Below are 19,902 nucleotides of genomic sequence, written 5' to 3'. Positions count from 1 at the left end.
TATGTGTATTATTTATCTCCTTACTATATTGTTCCATTCTATGCATCTGATGAAGTGAGCTGTAGCCCACGAAAGCTTATGCTCAAAGAAATGTGTTAGTCTCTAAGGTGCCACAAGTTCTCCTGTTCTTTTTGCAGATACAGACTAACACAGCTGCTACTCTGAAACCTGGCAATCTTCAAGTTACTTCCAGTCCAAAGGACCAGTCCCTTACCCCAGGTCAATTCCACCTTAGATCTCACACCAAAAAGACCATGCTTGTAGCCAGACAAACTACTGAAAGATTTATTAATAGGAAAAAGGAAATAAGTGAGTTATTTATACACACAGACACTTATAAATGAGTTCAATCTTAAGGTTCCAAAGGTAACAGAAGCTTCGATAATAAGCAAGCTCTGTATGTCCTTAAGGGCTAACCCATGCTAAGCAGCTGGGAACATCTTGCTTATGGCTAGAAAACCTTGCCCTTCAGATTGCAAGCAGCAGAGAGATACAGTTCCTTCTTGTTTTTTTTTTATTCCCTTCCCCACCCTTGCACTTTGAGCTGCAAACTCAGCTGATGGAAGGAATTCACTCGCAAGACTCATCTTCATGGGATGGAGGTGGGGGGAGAGCAATTAAGGTTCCACAGTAGTTCACCTGGTGTCAGTGGGCCCTTCTTGTTGGCCAGGGTGTAACACATTCTGCTGGAGACCAGCATTTCACACCCGTTAATGTCTCTCTCCTGTCTGGTGATTTACACTGTCACAGAGGCTTCTACTGCAATCCAAATGTTTAAATATTACCTTGCAATATGGGTTACAGATGTTGTAAGGGAGATTAATGCCTGCAGCAGTTTACAAACATTCAATAAAGTCTAAACACTAAGCCCATTTTTATCATCCTAATACCTATTTTAACAATACTAACACACAGGTGAGCCAGACTGATTTCAGCTATGTATCGGTCAGCCACGTGGCACAGAGCACCAGGTCAGGCTGCAGATCTGCGGCTGCGCTGCCCCAGGAGCTGACCGCGCTGCCGCCCAAAGCATTGTGCCAGCAGCAAAGGGAGCAAGCAAGCCGAGGCTGCAGGGAAGGGGGGACAGCAGAGGAAGGGCTCGGGGTAGCATCCCAGGCCAGGAGCTTGGGGGCCGGGCAGGATGGTCCCACGGGCCATAGTTTGCCCACCTCTGGTTTAGATTCTTAGGGCTAGTCTACACTGGCAACTTTAAACGTGGCTTGTGTAGTCGTGGCAGAGCACTTGGAGAGAGCTCTCCCAGCGCTCTAAAACCTCCATGAAGGGCGCAGCTCCCAGCGCTGAAACTTGGTGCGCTCAAGGGGGTGGTTTTTCACACCTGAGTCAGAAAGTTGCAGTGCTATAAAGTGCCAGTATAGACAAGCTCCTATACAGCATCCATCACCAGGAGATCTGAACCTGCTCTGTGCCATCACCCATGTTCAAGAAAGATATTCAAGTGGGAACAGGGCCACAGAAGAACTACTTGGTGAGCAGAGGTATGGAGGAGAGGAGACAGGAAAAGCTTGGCTTGTGAGGAGATCTGATTGCTCTCTATTAATACGCTGGAGGATAAACACCAGGGAGGGGAAAGAGCTCCCGGAGCTAAAGGACAATGTTGGCATAAGAACAAACAAGGATAAACTGGCCTTGAATAAATTGAGGCTGGAAGCGAGAAGGTTTCTAACCATCAGAGGAGAGTGTCTGGAACAGCTCCGAAGGAATGTGGGAACAAAGAGTTTAGAGAGAGAGAGAAAGACACATTTATGAGAGATTGTATGCTAGGTTGCTTGTGATGGTGGGCTTCATGAAAGAGGTCCAGCAGAGGGCAATAATAGGCGGCTGGAGCACATCACTATGCGGAGGAGGCCTGATGGGACTGGATGTTTAGTCTTTCAGAAAGAAATAGATGAGGGGGATTTGATAGCTGCTTTCAAACTACTTGAAAGGAGGTCCAGAGAGGAATAGATCTAATCGTCAGTGGTAACCTGATGACAGGCTAATAGCTCAATTCAGTGGGGAAGTCAGGGTTTGGAATACAGGAAACACTACTTTCACAAGGAGCGGTGGGAAAGCCACTGGTGGTTACCTAGGGAAGGAGGTGGAAGCTCAAACTATACTATAGATATAAGTCGGGCATTGCAAAAGCCCTTGCTGGGGTGATTAGTTGGAGATTTGGGCTGCTTGAGTCAGGAGGGTTGGACTAAGATAACCTCCTGAGGGTTCCTCACCTGAATTTATGATGCTATAAACACATCAGCCATTAGCTGCAGGGGGCCATCCACCTACACATCTCACCAGTGGATACGTGCAGACAATGCCCTCTGCCATGGACATTGTGTAGAAGACCCCAGTTTGGCCAAAGAATAAATGGACACAAATCAGACATCAAGAATTATAACATTCAAAAACAGTAGGAGAACATCAATCCTGGACACTCAATAACAACTTAAAACTGGCAATCTCTTCACAAAAATAAATTCAAAAACAGACTCCAACGAGAAACCGCAGAAACGGAATTAATTTGCAAACTGGACACCATCAAATTAAGCCTGAATAAAGACTGGGAGTTGTTTTTGCGCGGATACAGACTAACACACCACCAGGTCAGCTTCTAGACTCTGCACTGGGCAGCACAGCATGGGGAAAGAGTGACCAGCCCCTGTGGAGAAAGAAGTGGTTGGGACTATTTAGAAACCGCTGGATGAGCAGCAAGTCCATGGGGCCGATGCACTGCATCCGAGCAAAGGAGTTGGCGGATGTGATGCAGAGCCATTGGCCATTATCTCTGAAACTAGCGATCGGGGGAAGGTCCCAGATGACTGGAAAAACTACTGTAGGCCATCTTTAAAAAAGGGAAGGAGGACGGGAGCGTACTACAACCGTCAGCTCACCTCAGTCCCTGGAAAAATCATGGAGCAGGTCCTCAAGGAATCAATCTGAAGCACTTAGAGAGAGGAAAGTGATCAGGAACAGTCAGCATGGATTCACCAAGGGCAAATCATGCCTGACTAATCTAGTTGCCTTCTGTGAGAGGAATAATGCTCTGGTGATGAGGGAAAACAGTGAACCGTTATTCCTTGACTTTAGCAAAGCTTTTGATACAGCCTCCCACAGTATTCTTGCCGCAAGTTAAAGACGTATGGCTGGATGAATGGACAACATGGATAGTAAGCTGGTATTGCGGGCTCAACGGGTAGTGATCAATTTGCTCCAGTTTCCAGTGGCAGCCGGATCAAGTCGGAAGTGCCGCGATAAGTCGGTCCTGGGGCCGGTTTTGTTCAATATCTTCATTAATGATCTGGAGGATGGTGTGGACTGAACTCTCAGCAAATTTGCAGATGACACTAAACTGGGAGGAGTGGTAGATACGTTGGAGGGTAGGGATAGGATACAGAGGATTGGGCCAAAAGAAATCTGATGAGGTTCAACAAGGACAAGTGCAGAGTCCTGCACTCAGGACAGAAGTATCCCATTCACTGTTAAAGACTAAGGACCGAATGGCTAGGCAGCAGTTCTGTAGAAAAGGACCTGAGGGTTACAGTAGACGAGAAGCTGGATACGAGTCGACAGTGTGCTCTTGTTGCCAAGAAGGCGAAAGGCATTTTGGGCTGTATAAGTAGGGGCATTGCCAGCAGATCAAGGGGCTGAAGGGCTGTGAGGTAGCACTGAGCATTCTCTCTTTCAGATGCTTGGTGGGCTGGCTCTTGCTCACATGTTCAAGGTCTAACTGATCACCATATGTGGAGTCAGGAAATTTTTGCATTCTGCTGCAGTGTGGGGTGCAGGTCATTTGCCAGCATTATCTGGGTGTATCTCACTTAATCATTTTTCTGCCACTGCAGGAGCCTCGGACACTCATGCACCTCATTCTCTCCCTGTGGCGCAAACTAGTCTAGTTTCCAGTGGGCTGTAATACTCTGGTATAAATTTGGTTGCTGGGTTTGGTGTGTGGGTGCTGCGCAGTGATGTTGGCTTGTGACAGACAGGTCAGAATGGATGATCTGGTGGTCCCTTCTGACCTTAAACTCTAGGACTATATTACCTGTTCAGACTAGAACCCACACAAGAATTTTCACCCATTAGAAACACACTGGATATGGTCTCAATCATGGATGTCTAAAATAAGGTCTGAAAGAAATTAACATTCATTTAAGAAGCAGAGAAACTGAACACACACTATATTGTACATACCTGAGCCTCTTCCAAGGAAATCTGTAGCTCAACTGCTAACCACGCTGTTTGAAACCTCCCACCTACAGTTCTGCAAAGAAATACTATGTGGACCCAGGAGTTCCTCCACCAATGGCTACAAAGCAGAACTGAGATATTCCTCCACCACCTGCAGAAACTAGAAAAGAATATCAAACCTGGTGCAACACCAACGAAAGCAGCCAACAATCCCGCCACTGCAAAATGTCAAAGGATCAAAAACTAAGTCCAGACAGAAGCAGAGTCCACTCCTATATGACTTCAGACCAAAGAGTTCCATGAACTTCGCACCAACAGACTCCCACCAAACCCTTTGCCCTAACAGACCCTCACACCCTGGAATATGCAGTCTCTGACCAAATACAGACTTAGTAACCATAAACTAGCTACAGAAATGGGCCATGTCTACACAACGAGCTAAATCGGCACCACTGTGATCAATCCACCGGTGTCAATTTAGCCCATTGTGTAGACACGCTAACTCGTTAGGTAACTGAACTGGTCTAACTTAGATCAACTTACCTCGATAGTGTTCACCAGCCCTTCACACAATACTCTTGGGGGAATTCTGTGCCACTGCACATGCGCACAATTCAGGTCCCCCACAGATTTCTTTGCTTCCCCACTGAAAAATGACTTTCTGACAGGGAAGCTGCAAGAGCAGCTATGCACCACTCCCTAGCAGAGCAGGTACATAGTTTCAGGCACCCAGAGCAGCCGGCAAAGAGGTAAATCACTATAGGGCTGGGGACACCCCAGCCAGTGGCTCCTACCCTGAACCGGGATCAGTTGCTAGTCCTGGCTGGGCTGGAGGCAGGAGATGACAGAACTTCCTCTTCCCCTGCAAGGAGCACCTGGGGCTGTGTCAGAGTCATCCCCAGAAACCTCCCACAGCTGTAGGAAGCTCAGCATCCATCCCTGCTTCCTGACCCCATCACTCCTCAGCTGCAGAGGGAGGGGTCACTGTATGGGAAGCTGCTCCCCCATCTGGCAATTCCTGTGCATCTGGACCTCCCGTACCCAGACACCCCCGCCAAGCCTCACCCCATACATCCAGAACCCTCCTGGCCCTCCATACCCAAACCCCACTCCCCTGAACCTCAACCCCTGCATGTGAAGTCCCCCTGCACTCAGGCCACCCCCTACTAAGCTCCCTACACTCAATCCCCCACCCTGATAAGCCCCACCCCATGCACCCGAGCCCCCACGCCACTGACCAACTAGCTGCACCAAGATCCCTGCCCCACTCCTCCAGCACCCAGACCCCCCCGCTGAGACCCCCCCACACCCAGACCCCTCCACTGAGCCACAACCACCTTCACCTGGAAGCCCCTGCAAAGTCCCATTGTCTCTGCACCCCCTCAACCAGCCTCTGTGCATCCAGACCCCCCCCCCCCCCCACTGAGCTGCCTACACTCATACTGTCCCACACAAAATCCTCTCACCCCACACCTGGATCCTCCCACTCTGAGCTCCTCCACACTTGGATCCTGCCTGCCCCACACCGTTTCTGGGGCAGGCCCAGGCCTTGTGCTGTGTCAGGGCCAGGTGCAGCCTCCCCACTGAATGTGTCCCGGGGGTGGGGAGGCTGCAGGGCGATCTCCCACCTTTGTGCAGCCAGTGGCCTGTGCTCCCCGCTGCCACGCTGCAGCCTCTGCCTTTATTCACTGACAAATCGAACTGGCAGCATTTTAAACACTATGCGGAACGTTTCATGGCTTGGTGCAGCCTCCCCTCGGGAATAACCCAGAGCAACAGCGAGAGGCGCTGGGTGCAGCCCAGGAGCCCCCGCGCAGGGTGACCCCCGAGCCAGACCGGCCCGCGCAGCTGCAGCCGCCCGGCGCCACTCAGGGAACCGCCTGCCACGGGCCAGGCGCGCGGGGCCCTCGGCCTCAGCCCGGAGCGCGAGACGGGGGCCAAGGGCAGCGGTGACACCTCCCCGCCCTCCTCGCGGGGCCAGCGCAGAACTTCCGGTGAACTGGCTCCGCCCCCACGTCCCCGCGCCGGCTACTGCCCGCCCCGTGCCCCGGAAGTGCTCCCCCGCCCCCAGCCTCACTTCCGTCGGGCCGGTGGCGGTTGCAACGAGCGAGCCCCGGGCAGCGCAGAGGGAGCGGTCGGAGCCGGAGAACAGAACCGCGACTGGTAGGGAGCGAGCGGGGTCCGGGAGGGGGGATCGTAGTGAGCAGCCCCGCCCCCCCCCGTGCGCCGTGACCGCTACGACCCGCCGATCCCCCCCTCGAGTCCCTCTCTCGCTCTGCCTTCCCCCGCACCCCGGGCGCCGTGACTGCCCCGGGCCTGGCTCCCGCTCGCTGCCCCCCTCCGCGTGCGCCGTGACCCGCTATGGGCCCGTCAATTCCCTCCCCCCCCCGGCCCACTCCGCTCGGCCCCCCCCGAGTAGCTGTGACCGCTCCTGGGGCCTGTCTCCTGCCCCCCCCCCCCGCGGCGCGTGACGGCCCCGGGCCTGCTCCCGCCGCTGTCCCCCTCGGTGCGCCGTGACCGCTCCGGCCGTCAAGTTCCCCCCCCCCCAACGGCCACTTCCCGCTCTTGCCCCCCACGGCCCCCCTCCTCGTCTGCCCCCCCCCCAAGACGCGTGACGCTCGGGCTGTCTCCTGCCCCCCCGCCCCCCCCCCCCCCCCCCCCCCCCTTGGCCGCTCCGGGCCTGTCTCCTGCCCCCCCCGCCCCGGGCGCTGTGACTGCTCCGGCCTGCGGGACTCACTCCCGCTCTGCCCTGCTCCTACCCTCTCCCTTGGCCCAGGTGGATTTGCTTTACGATGGCTCAGCTGAACCCAGGAGCTGGGTGCCGGCTCAGGCCTGCTCCTGCCAGGCTGGGTGACCGGGCTCCAGGGTTCCCAAGTCTGGCAGGCTTGTGCCGGCTGGGGTCCCCGGCCCCAAAGAGACACTGCAGCCAGGGCTGCCATCTGTGTTTTTAAACGCCAGCTGATTTTTTTTCTGGTGTCCTGCCTTGTTTCTGAATGGTCCCTGCCTTGGGACCTGACCACAGGGATCTTGCCAGTGGGGTGAGTTGGGTTTAGCTGCCTTGTTTAACTGAACTATATTTATAAAGAGGAGCTATTTTGCTGGTGAAGACTTGTCTATTCCCTTAAATAAGAAACACAAAGCAGTTTCTAGCTGACAAGTAATTAAGGCTGCTGTATATTTAATACCCATCTGTGGCCTGTGAAGGAAGTGATTCAAAAGGGTAGTGATATTTCTGTGTAATAAGTGGCCTCTGTTCACTTATAGTGTAGAATGCATGTGCCACCTCCTGCTCTGCTCTTGTGTGTGTGAGACCAGTGGGACAGTCTTGTTCTGTTACTCCCACCTCTTTTCTTCACAAGCCCAAACTGGCATGGTATTTGCATGTGACACTTCAAGCTAGAAGTTGATTTTTTCAGACTGATCTGCTAAATATCTGGAGGCCTCAATTTTGTGGAAAGTGACATTTTGAAGATGCAGAAACTAATCTTTTGAGTAAATAAGCTAGTACTTGGCATGCTTACAAAATGATTTAAATTCACATTTGCATAGGTGTTCTGATACAAGCACAGTAAAAAGGCCTGGATGGACACTTGGGTCTACCCTTAGCCTTCAGACACTCCTGTTGTACTTGTTGTTTTTCCTCTGATAATGAGCAAATCCTTGAGGTTTTTGTAAGGATCCAGCTTTATGTGGGTGTTTAGAATCAGCTGACAACTTTGCTTCCCACATAAGAGCTGAGTCTCTCTTGCAGCAACAGGGGTGTGGCACTTCCCCACCACTGAATGAAGCCGATGACATGAATTGTTCATTTTGTGTTTGCATTAACATTCATGCTTCCATTCCTCAGGAGCAGGTGCTGTGGGAATGCATATTTTCTGACAGGTTGCTGTGTTGGAGTGGCTACGGGTATGTCCACACTATGGAAACTATGCTGGCGTAGCCCTGTAGTGTAGACATAGCCTACACTGACAAAAGGGGTTTTTCTGGCACACACACACCTGAATGAAGCTGGCATTGTTAATGGAACCCCTCTTCATAGCTTTGTCTACATTGATCGGTATAGCTATGGTGGTTGGGTGTGGGTTTTTTCAGACCTCTGACCAATGTAGCTTTGCTTATATAACTTTTCAGTGTAGACTGACAGTCAATTTAAATCTCTTTCCGTTCTATTAGTGATCTGTCAGATGCCAGCATTTTTAATGTGATTGTAACTATCTAAACTAAAAATATAGGAACATTGGAAGACAGTGCCTTCCAAATGCCTTAATTTTAAATTGGATTAATTGTTGTAAGCGGTTGAATATGCTCTGGAGCGGTGCGGGTAGTTGTATTGCAAAGTGGCTCTTGGGCAGGCCTCGTGCTCTTTGTGTCATCTACACCAAAGTATTACAGTGCAACCTTGCAGTTAGAGTAGGACAGTATTTTTTTGCCATATGAATCTTATTTGTCAATCCAAAATAAAACAGCTGCAGCTTTACTCAGCAGTAAATCACATACTGAATTATTTTATATATAATCTGGATTTTTCCCCCCCTTCTTGACTCCAGGTTATAGACATAGACTTCAGCTGTTTGCTTTGTGGAACAGTCATTATCGTTGTGCAGTAGATAATGGTAACTTCATAGTTAATATTGCAGGAGCCATTCTATTCCAACCTTATTCCCGTTCTCATCTTATCAACATATGAAGCATCTTGTGCTGGAGCTGCTGATGTTTGCATCTGCTCTGTTCTGTCAGTAGCATTGGCAGAATTTGATTTTTTTAGTTTATCATTTTGACAGAAATCGATGTTTGTTTATTTTTAAGCATTTTTATTTAAATTATCAGTTGTGGGAAATCATGGGAGTGGGTCAGACAATTATTTAATGACAAGGTGGGATTCAAAAAGTTGAAGCTTCATAAACAGGTAAAACACATTGTTGACATTGTAAATATCCTCAAACCAACAAATCATACCTGTTTTTACTGTTCATTTGCAACAAGCCTAATTTAAAAGTCTAAATCACTGGATTGAGACTGAGTTCTCAGGCAGTATTTTCCTTTCTTTTGCTATATGCAAGTTTATTGATGGAAATATTTTGTTGTTGGTTTGTGAGTGTGTACAGGGTGAAATCAGCACATACTGATAGGCTTGGAAGGATTAGATTTTTAGCTATCCCCAGTGAGTACAAGCTTTGTGTGTTGCTGGCTATCAACTGTCCATCTGGAGTATGGCTGTGTAGTTAAAAAGGAGGTTGCATAAACTATTGGAAATGCTGCCTTAATGTGACCTAAACATTCTGTTGTGATGTGGGTTTTCAGCTGGGCTGAAACATCTGTTATCCAAAGGTTGAAGATTAGTGTTCTAGTTGTGGCACTAACAAAAGGTGCTGTGAGTCTCTCTCTTCCTCTGAGGCTCTTTCTACATTTACATTCTTCCAGTTGTTCCTCCCAGTGCAGCCCCTCTGGTGGGAGCAAATTAGCGCTAGTGTAGGCTGGCTGGTGTTTTGACCACTGTATCATCGAACTCCGATCAGAGCAGTTCCAGACAACAGTGATTAAGAAGTGCAGGGAAGGCTCCTGGCATAAGTATACTCTCACCAGTGGGGAAACCTTGAGCAAGAGTGTGTGTGTGTGTGTGTGTATAAAAACAGCTAGTGTAGACAGGCCCCAAGTGAGCATGAGTGATCTCAGCGGCACTTCCCATCACCTCGTTAGAGCTTAGGGATCAGGGTTCAGAGTTGTGGAATTTGTAGGCCGGGGTGGCCAATCTGGCTCTAGCCACATGCGGCACATCAGAAATTATTAATATGTGGCTCCTTGTGTAGGCATAGACTCTCTGGAAAGTTGGTGCCTGTAGCTCCAGCCCTGATGTGCCGAGGGGCTGCTCACTGCTCAACCCCTGGCTCTGTCACAGGCCCTGCTCCTGCTCCTGCTCCACCCCTTCCTGCCCCCTTCCCTGAGCCTGCTGTGCCTTGCCCCGGCTCCCTGCCTCCTGCATGCCACGAAACTGCTGATTGAGAGGGAGGGGGAGGCTCTGGGAGCGGAGGGAGGTGCAGATATGGGGGCCTGCTGACATATTACTGTGGCTCTTTGGCAATGTACATTGGTAAATTCTGGTTCCTTCTCAGGCTCAGGTTGGCCACCCCTGTTCTAGGCAATCCCCTAGATCTGGACATAGTGAAGCATTTGGGCATATATTTCTGGCCTCATTTATGCAGTTGCTGGTGGATATTCTAGTCCATGTGTATATGAATATAAATGAATTTATGTAACACATTTATGTTGTTTTCATGGCTCTTTGCAATCCTTATTGTGCCAGAATTTCCACTCCATTTCCTATAGCTAATCTGTTTTTCCTTTTGTTTTCAAATGGTATATTCAAAAAGTTGGCTATGAAAAGATTTTTGTTTGTTTCAGTGTGGGTATCATGTTTAACATGGAACCAAATGTGCCTTTATTAACAGATCCAAGCATTAGGTGCAAGGGATATTGTTTTCTTTATTAATAAAATCTTTTGGATGAAAACATAGTCAATCCAAGAAATTCTGTATCCTAAATATTTCATATCCAACAGTAAAGGAATACTGCCAACTCAAAATGTAGTTAGTTTTAAAACTGAGGCCTGGTCTACACTAAACAAAAGGTAGACCGAAAGGCAGCTTACGTCAACCTAATTATGTCAGTGTGCACCCGGGGTTCTCAAACTGGGGGTCAGAATCCCTCACGAGGTCACAAGATTATTACATGATGGGGGGGGGCATGATATGTCAGCCTCCATCCCAAATCCCACTTTGCCTCCAGCATTTATAATGATGATAAATATTTTAAAAGGTGTTTTCAATTTATAAGTGAGGGTCGCACTCAGAGGCTTGCCGTGTGAAAGGGGTGACCACTAAAAGTTTGAGAGCCACACGCTACAGCCTTGTCCCACTGGTTTAAGTGCAGTACTGTGCCGGCATAACAACTCCACCTCCACGGGGGGCATAGCACTTGTCAGTTTAGTTAGAGTGACGCAGTGTGTGTAGACACTGCATTACGGTAGAACCTCAGTTATAAATTGATTGGTCAAGCACACACCTCATTTGGAACCAGAAGTATGCAATCAGACAGCAACGGAGACCATAAAAACAAATACAGTACTGTGTTAAGTGTAAACTACTAAAACAAATTAAGGGAAAGCAGCATTTTTCTTCTGCATAGTAAAGTTTCAAAGCAGTATTAAGTCACTGTTCAGTTGTAAACTTTTGAAAGAACAACCATAACGTTTGTTCAGAGTTACAAACGTTTCAGCATTAGGAACAACCTCCATTCTGGGTTCCTGATTCTGTGGTTCTACTGTACCTGCATTCCCTATTGGCTGTCTCGTCAATTTCAGGCTCCATACTCCAGCCATGAAATTGACAAGAAAGCTGGGCAGCTGGAGCCTGGCTGCTCCCGGCTCCCTGCTCCAGCAGGGCTGCTGCCTGGAGGCTCCCTGCTCAGGGAGCCAAGAAGCCCGGGTGGCTGCCCTCTGCTCCCAGCCATGAGCAGGGAGGTGAGAAGTAATTAACTGCAATTGGCTGTAAGTTGACCTAACATAGGTCAGCTTAAGTCTGTAGTGTAGACATGCCCTAAGTTAACAGTAGTTTTAGCTGCTGCACTTTCTGTGGTTTTACAACCACGTCTTATTTCTTTAAAAAAATGGCTTTTCTCTTTCCATTACAGCCGTCTTAGATGTTGCAGCAGTAGTAGTGAAACAATATTCAGCCACAATTGGGGGCATTTCCTTATGCTGCAAGTCTCTTCAGTATCCTGCTTGAAATAGTCTGTTCAGTTCTATAACTGATGAAGTTAAGGAGTGCTCAACACAGTTCTGAATTAGGTCTATAGTTAAGCCCTGATATGAATTTTTTTTTTATTTTGTTTTTACTTCATCACATCTTACAGTGCATCTTACCTTAAATTGCTTTACAAACAATAAGCCCAATCCTGAAAAGTGTTGAACTCCATCAACCTCAATTAACTTTGCTACAGAGGCATGGCACCTCCCAGGATCAGACTGTACATACACAGGAATTGCTTCTACTGCCATGGAAATGCAGCCATGTCTGGGGTGGATGGCAGTACTTGTGCAACAGTACCCTGCAGCACTACACAGCAGCATAAGATAGGAAGAGGACAATTCTGGTGTTCTTCTGTACTTCAACTGGATATAGAAAGGCAGAAGCCAATTACCCAGAATTGAAATTTGGCCAAAATAACAGGGTGAACAACCTTGCTTTGCAGAAAGCACCATAGCATCTGAAATGGTCACGTGTGTTCAGGACTTCAGGTTCACAGCTCATTTGAAAGACAGGCTTATGATAGTCTTCAGGCCCTGACTGGAATTATGCCGGCCCTTCTGTATGGAAATGTTGTGGTTATTTTAGAGCTTATGTCCAACAGCTTTGACTTTGTGCCAGTTGCTGAAGGTGGTGTGGAGTGTTAGGTTCTCTCTAGCTGGCTGAGGGGGCATGTTATGCTCTAATACAATGTGCCAAGCTTAATTTGGGTTGTTTGGTGTATCATCTCTCTTCCATTCCCATGTGTGTGGGTGAGGCTGCTGGCTGTGCAGTGTGACTCTCTCTAGCCATAAGACAATCTCCTTCCCATCAGCCCTTCTGTTTCAATGCTTAGCTGCACTGATTTCCCCTAAAAGCTTTTGCATAACTACTCTTGATTCTTTGCCTGTCCTGGGAAGGATCTGGGACTTCTTGGGATAGTATAATAGAAATATGGTGCAGTGTACTCATGTCCAGGAACTCTTTCATCCCTCCTAAAACAGGTGACTTTTTTCCTGTAGTCCAAGATCTAGCTTTTTTTTGTGCTGGATTGATATTGATTAGTGTTTTGGGGGTCCCTTGAGTTAAAATGGAAGCTGTGAAGGCTTTGAGATTCCTTCTCAACTTTTAATTGGTATGTGGATTTTCTTAGACTCTGGCTTTGTATTCTGTAATTATGGCTCTTAAGCTTTGTAGGTTTCCCACAAGGCAAAGGGTTTTACTAATCAATCATCCTTTATGCTCAGAAAGTAATGCTGCTGGTCCTGACTTACTGCCCTGGGTGCAGACTGAAGGAGAGGAGAGAGGGAATGCTTGTCTCACCTGGTTCTTGTAATGACCTTGTACTGACAGTGTCCTTCGTTTTGGACTCATTATTGGATTTGTTAAATGAGGCCCTTATAGAAAGAGAACTTCTAAAACCGTTAAAATGTATTACTGGCACGCAAAACTTTAAATTAGAGTGACTAAATGAAGACTCAGCACACCGCTTCCGAGAGGTTGCCGACCCCTGCTTTAGACACTGATCATTGGTGCCCAGCACCCAGATTCCTAGTTGTCAGAGGAAACAGTATATCACCATGCATTTGCTTCTCTTCCCTTCCATTTCAAGGCATGTTGTCTCTCATGAGATCAGTTCTAAAGCATGTTCCACCACTTCCAGATTTCAATACACTGTTATGGAAGCCAATAAACTTACATTTCAAGCTCGCTGGGAGTCACATTCCCCAGGTATTTTTCAAAACTAAACTGTTAAGAACTGCTAAAATATGAATAAACACAGTGAGACGTGCTCTTATAATGTAATAACCAGCTAGGTAGTTTATCATAGCTGTAACCGTGTGCCTAATGCATGCAGTTTAAAATGTTTCATGTGGGCATTGCACACTTTTTTGTTTAAAAATAAATGCTGTGCTCCTTTCGTTCCAAGCAACATTACATGTTCCTTTGTCCAGGACTTGAAGAATGTAACTGGTTCTTCCGAACTAGAGGACTAGTGCTAATAGTATGAAACCTGTGCTGCCATGTCTCCTCACTCCCTTGAACTCAGAGGAATAAAGGAGTTGTGTATTGAATGTAATTGTAATTTGTCAATGTGACGGGTTCTCCCTGGGGTGCCACCTGGAACTGAGGTACCACTGAGCCCCCTGACCCACCAACCTGGGCTCCCACTCGCACTGCTATGACAAGCTACAGGGGCCTCCAGCCTGCACTTTCACCAGCTTACATACAGGTAGGGATGCACCCAGCTGCAGTTACAAGCAGGCTCTCTGACCAGTCCCTGCTACTCTCAGCTCCTCAGGCATGCACCCCCTCTGGAGTATAAACCCAAAGTTATACCCTCCTGTGCGGCATAGGGAACTGAACAGCATAAAATTTGCGTTCCCCCCCCCGCCAGTGTGGAAAGGAATGTGCAACAGCCTTTTATCCCTGAGTTATGATTCCAACACACTAGTTTAGATAAAGCAAAAACAAGTTTATTAACTATAAAAGAGATTTTGAGTGAATATAAGTGATAGCAAACTGATCAAAGCAAATAAACAAACGCGAACCAAGCTTAGTATACTAAATAGGGTGAGAATCTGCTATTCATACCCTAAGAGATTATACAAGCAGGCTGCAGATTCTTAAGGGGAAAGTTGTACTTGCTTACAGCTTGGAATACCCAGGTGTTTCATTCACAGGCTAAAAATCCCTTTAGCCTGGGTCCAGCATTTCCCCCAGTTCAGTCTTCCTTCCTCATGAGTTTCCAAGAGTCGTCTTGTGTGTGGAGCGAAGAACGCCAGATGATGTCACTCCCCGCCTTGTATTGCTTTTGCGTACGGTGGGAACCCTTTGTTTCAAAGCTTGGTTCCCCGAGTGGTCTGTGGAAAAACACTGACATCCCTAGAGACATGGTCACATTACATGTCTTTGTAGAGTTGTAGCACCATTACTCAGAGGCTGTCTGTAGCCTTCTCAGGAGGGCTCTCCAGGTGGGAGATAAGCCTCTCCTAAGGCCTATTGGTTTTTTTTAATGGCTCATTGCCCTGAATAGACCATTCCCCATCTGCTATATAGACAGAAAGCATCTTGTCTAGTGGGCATTACGCTGGTGTAACTACATTTGAAATACAGATACATAGTCAATATTCATAACTTCAAATACAAAAATGATACATGCATATGAATAGGATAATCATTCAGCAACTCATAACCTTTCCATCGACATCTTACATGACTTATATTGCATAAAATATATCATAACTATGTCATGATCATATCATATCACTATGAAGAATATGGGGTGCAGTGTCACAGTCAACTTTCTGTTTTAAAAAGTAACATTATAGCTCTGGATCTTGATGAACTCTTTCCATTCCTGGCTTCCCTCCACTTTTTCTTAGTTTTTCTTTTCCTAGAACAGTTGTCTTGAGTGTCCATTTTCCTTCTTCCTTCTACAGTGTACTCTTTACCTCTCCTCCTGTATTTTTTTTCCTCCCATGTTTTGTTTCCCGCTTTTTTCCTAATGCATCCGACAATCTCTCCCACCCACCCACTCTCATACATCTCCACACAGGCAACTACTTAAAAGGTTTGGATCTTAGTAGCCAAAGAACTTAGTCTGTGAGCCCAAGACTGATATGGAAAATGTGGAGGCTCCACTGTTCAGGGAAATTCCCGAAGTAGAAGCCTGCCTCCTCCTTCCCTCAGCTGTTGGGGAGACTGGCCAGTGCCTGTTCTGTCCCTTGACTCTCATTACAGGAATTGTCTCTTGTGGTGTTCTGAAACTAGTAGGTATCTGAGAAATTTATGGTGTCACCCCAGTCTGGGCTGGCAGCTGAAAAAGAGAATTAGCATCTTGGGATTCTTGGGTGCCCCAGAGGGGCGGGGGCTTTACTAGGCTGTGTTCTCTCTACCCCATCTATTTTTGAGTTGCCATTGCTGCTGCTCCTTGCTTTCACAAGCAGCTGCAGGGTGGATTGGACCTTATTTTTCATAGAATCATAGGACTGGAAGGGACCTTGAGAGGTCATCTAGTTCAGCCCCCTGCACTCATGGCAGGACTAAGTATTATCTAGACCATCCCTGACAGGTGTCTGTACTAGGCCCAGTCCTATTCAACATATTCATAAACAATCTGGAAAAAGGCATGAACAGTGAGGTGGCAAAATTTGCAGATGATACAAAACTACTGAAGATAATGAAATCTCAGGCAGAACACGAAGAGCTACAAAAGGATCTCTCAAATCTGGATGACTGTGCAACAAAATGATAGATGAAATTCCATGTTGATAAATGCAAAGAGATGCACATTGGAAAACATAATTCCAACTATACATATAAAATGATGGGGTCTAAATTAGCTGTTACCACTCAAGAAAGAGATCTTGGAGTCATTGAGTGGATGTTTTCAGAGAACTATTCACAGTGCTTAGCGGCGGTCAAAAAAGGGAACAGAATGTTGGGAATCCATTTAAGAAAGGGGTAGATAAGAACATAGAAAATATCAGATATGCCCACAGCTTGAATACTGTGTGCACATGTGGTCACCCCATTTCAATAAAGATATATTGGAATTGGAAAAGGTTCAGAAAAAGGTAACACAAATTATTAGGGGTATGGAATGGCTGGGACTTTTCAGGCGGGAAAAGAGATGACGGGGAAGGGGGGATATAATTGGATCTAGAAAATCATGACTGGTGTGGAGAAAGTAAATAAGTGTTGTTTACTCCTCTTCATAACTCATGAATTAGGGGTCACCAAATGAAATTAATAGGCAGCAAGTTTAAAAGAAACAAAAGGAAGTATTTTTTCACACCATGCACAGTCAACATATGGAACTCTTTGCCAGAGGATTTTGTGAAGGCCAAGACTATGACAGGGTTCAAAAAAGAACTGGATACATTCATGGAGGATAGGTCCATCAATAGCTATTAGCCAGGATGGGCAGGGATGGTGTCACTAGCCTCTGTTTGCTAGAAGCTGGGAATGAGCAACAGGGGATGGATCACTTGATGATTACCTGCTCTGTTCATTCCCTCCAGGGTACCTGGCATTGGCCACTGTCAGAAGACAGGATACTGAGCTAGATAGACCTTTGATATGACCCAGTATGGCTGTTCTAATGTATTTGTCTAACCTGACCTTAAAAATCTCCAAGGAAGGAGATTCTACAATCTCTCAGCAATTTATTCCAGTGCTTAACCACCCTGACAGTTAGGAAGTTTTTCCTAATGTCCAACCTAAACCTCCCTTGCTGCAATTTAAGCCCATTGCTTCTTGTCCTACCCTCGGAGATTAAGAACAATTTTTCTCCCTCCTCCTTGTAACAACCTTTTATGTACTTGAAAACTGCTACCATGTTCCCTCTATCTTCTCTTTTCCAGACTAAACAGACCCAATTAATTAGACCTTTAGGCCTTTAATTTTTGTTTCTCTTTTCTGGACTTTGTCCAATTTGTCCATCTTTCCTGAAATGTGGTGCCCAGAACTGGACACACTACTCCAACTGAGGCCTAATCAGTCAGTTTCCTTGCTGTTTAGGGTTCCCTACAGCCCGAGTGAAAACTGACCAGCATCTAGGCACTTCGCTGCAGTTGGGAAAGCTCTGAGCAGCCTCGAAGGCGCTGGTATTGTATGTCTGGCAGACCTAAGGACAGTGTTGAATTAGTGACTAATTGATGATTTGAAGGCTTGCTTTGTGACCACATGGGCTAGAATTTTTTTAAAGAAAGAAGCTTGGATTCTGCAGAAAGTTGATGGCACTTGCCTGGGTAAGCCTCTTGCTTACTATAGATGAGAGCATTTATTAAGTCTTCCACATGTTGCTCATTTAGAGGCGCATATTATGCAAGTCTGTGCTCTTTATCCCTGAGGACCGAGATACTTGAGAGTTATTAGCTTTGCTTTCAGAGAGCAATAAGTGATCAGCTGTTTCTAGCCAATTCTAAGCCCAGAAGGGACCATTGTGATCATACTGACCTCCTGTGTGTTACTCATAACTCTTTTCCCTTGTTTTGCTCTTACACAGGGCCTCAGGGTCTTTCCCTGGAGCTGGCAGCTGCCCTTGCCTCCTTTCCCTTGCTGTATTAGCACACTGCCTTCACACACGTTCTCACCTCCCTGCAGGTGTTACCAGGTGATGGAAGAAGAGGCGACTGTTGAGAGTTGCTCTCAGCAGAGCTCAGGAGGTCAAGGACGTCTTTCCCTACTCCCAGAGCTACTTTTCTGAAGGGTCAGGCCACCTACTTCTCAACAGCTTCCCGGAGGTGGGGGCATAGTAGCTGGTTGATTTTGGGGGGCTTCATACTTACTGGAAGGACTTTGTCATCCCTTCCTCTGCCACTCAGTGGAAAAACTGGTGTCTGGGAAGGAATGAGACTTCTCATGATCGCGCAGGAAACAGAGTTGGATTTACCCCTTCAATAGACCCATTGACCTCAGCTGAGCTTCTTCAGGCATAAATGTGGCTTATTGTCAGCTCTGAGTGCTGTTGTGGTCTGCTCCATGTGCCACTGGAACATTGCATTCAGTGCCTGCCTTCAGTCAGGCAGCAGAGGCATGAGCTGGAAAATTGCCAATAGGATCCAACAGCAGAGCACTAGGTTGGAAGATTAAATACACTGTGTGTTTACTCTGACAGCTAAAGAATTGGTGACGACAGAAAATTGGCACAATCTCATTGTCAACTAGTGGAATTTGAGTCCTAGAAGCTTGCTTTCTGCTGAAGCTGGGTTCTTACCCTTGTTACCTTCTAGGATTCAGATGGCTTGGCAGATGCTGGTATCAAATGTGGCCAAGTGGGTGTAACTTATTTCTCTCCCATCCAAAGACTTCCATAACTGCAAGATCTAGTGCAGCCGTCCCTTGATCTGAGGGTTTGCCTAGCTTGGCCTCTGGCTGATGGGTACTGTAGTGCTTTACATACACTAAGGTACATATTTGGGGGGTGTTGGCTTTTCCTTTGGTGCCTGCCCTTTACCTTGTCTTTAAAGGCACAGGTGTCAGTGAGGCCTAGTAGACCATATTATTTGTATTGTGGTAGCACCTTGGATGCTGCACACACACAGGACAGTAACTCCTTGCTTAATGTTGTAGTTTTGTTCCAAAAAATGTGTGACTTTAAGCGAATCCAATTTCCCTGTAAAGATTAATGTGAATAGTGGGGGTTAAGTTCCAAGGAAAATGTTTTCACCAGATGAAAGTCTCTCTCTAGATACATACATATATACACACACAGTATGTTTTTTTTTTTTTAAACAATTTAATGCTGTACAGAGCAATGATGATTGTGAAGCTTGGTTCAGGTGGTGAAGTCAGAGAGGGAGATATTTTTCAGGGAATTCCTTGCTGCTAAATGATGAACTAGCACTTGGCTGAGCCCTCAAGGATTACCGCATTGTTAATGTAGCCTCACACTCTACAAGGCAGCGCAAATTGAAGGAGAGGAGACAGCATGGCAGACAGACACACACCCTGTGTGTGTGTGAGAGAGAGAGAGGGGCATTATGGCCTCTTTAAGTATATTGCCTTTTTAAGTAAATCAGCAAGTTGAGACAGCAGCTGCTGCCAGCAAGCTTCCTCTGTCCTGAGCCCTGTTGTGTCCGTCTCCCCCCCCTCCTGCCCTGTGGAGAAGGGGGGTGATTGGACACCCTGACATTAGCTGCTGTGCGTCCCCCCTCACTCCCCACCCAGCAAGCAGGAGGCTCCTGGGAGCAGCTCTAAGGCAAAGGGCAGGAGCAGTACACGGCAATGTAAGGGTCAGATCAGATGATAAACATTCACATAAAGAATCTGACACATCAGAAAAGGGCAGACAAATGAACAGGGACAAGGTTTTTAAAGTGCTTGTACACAAATACTAGAAGTCTAAATAATAAGATGGGTGAACTAGAGTGCCTTGTGATAAAGGAGGATATTGATATAATAGGCATCACAGAAACCTGGTGGA

The 19,902-nt window shown here is 47.0% G+C and overlaps 1 protein-coding gene and 1 long non-coding RNA gene across 3 annotated transcripts in view; one reads left to right on the top strand and one right to left on the bottom strand.

Annotated features, from left to right (window-relative positions):
* The window catches only part of LOC142045830 (uncharacterized), an 8,913-nt gene extending 3,455 nt beyond the window's left edge, over positions 1 to 5,458 (bottom strand). Inside the window, exon 1 of the long non-coding RNA XR_012654718.1 lies at positions 4,192 to 5,458. This is a non-coding gene — a long non-coding RNA (uncharacterized LOC142045830). The remainder of the gene's footprint in view (positions 1 to 4,191) is intronic.
* Positions 5,459 to 6,236: 778 nt separating this feature from the next.
* Positions 6,237 to 19,902, top strand: part of AP1B1 (adaptor related protein complex 1 subunit beta 1) — an 81,713-nt gene continuing 68,047 nt past the window's right edge. For both annotated transcript variants that reach the window (XM_032764663.2, XM_032764661.2), the window contains exon 1: positions 6,237 to 6,351. The gene's annotated coding sequence lies outside the window, so the exon portion shown is untranslated. The remainder of the gene's footprint in view (positions 6,352 to 19,902) is intronic.

This window comes from Chelonoidis abingdonii, chromosome 22 (genome assembly GCF_003597395.2).
Source record: "Chelonoidis abingdonii isolate Lonesome George chromosome 22, CheloAbing_2.0, whole genome shotgun sequence".
Lineage (NCBI taxonomy): Eukaryota > Metazoa > Chordata > Testudines > Testudinidae > Chelonoidis > Chelonoidis abingdonii.
This window is presented reverse-complemented; position numbering and strand designations above follow the sequence as displayed.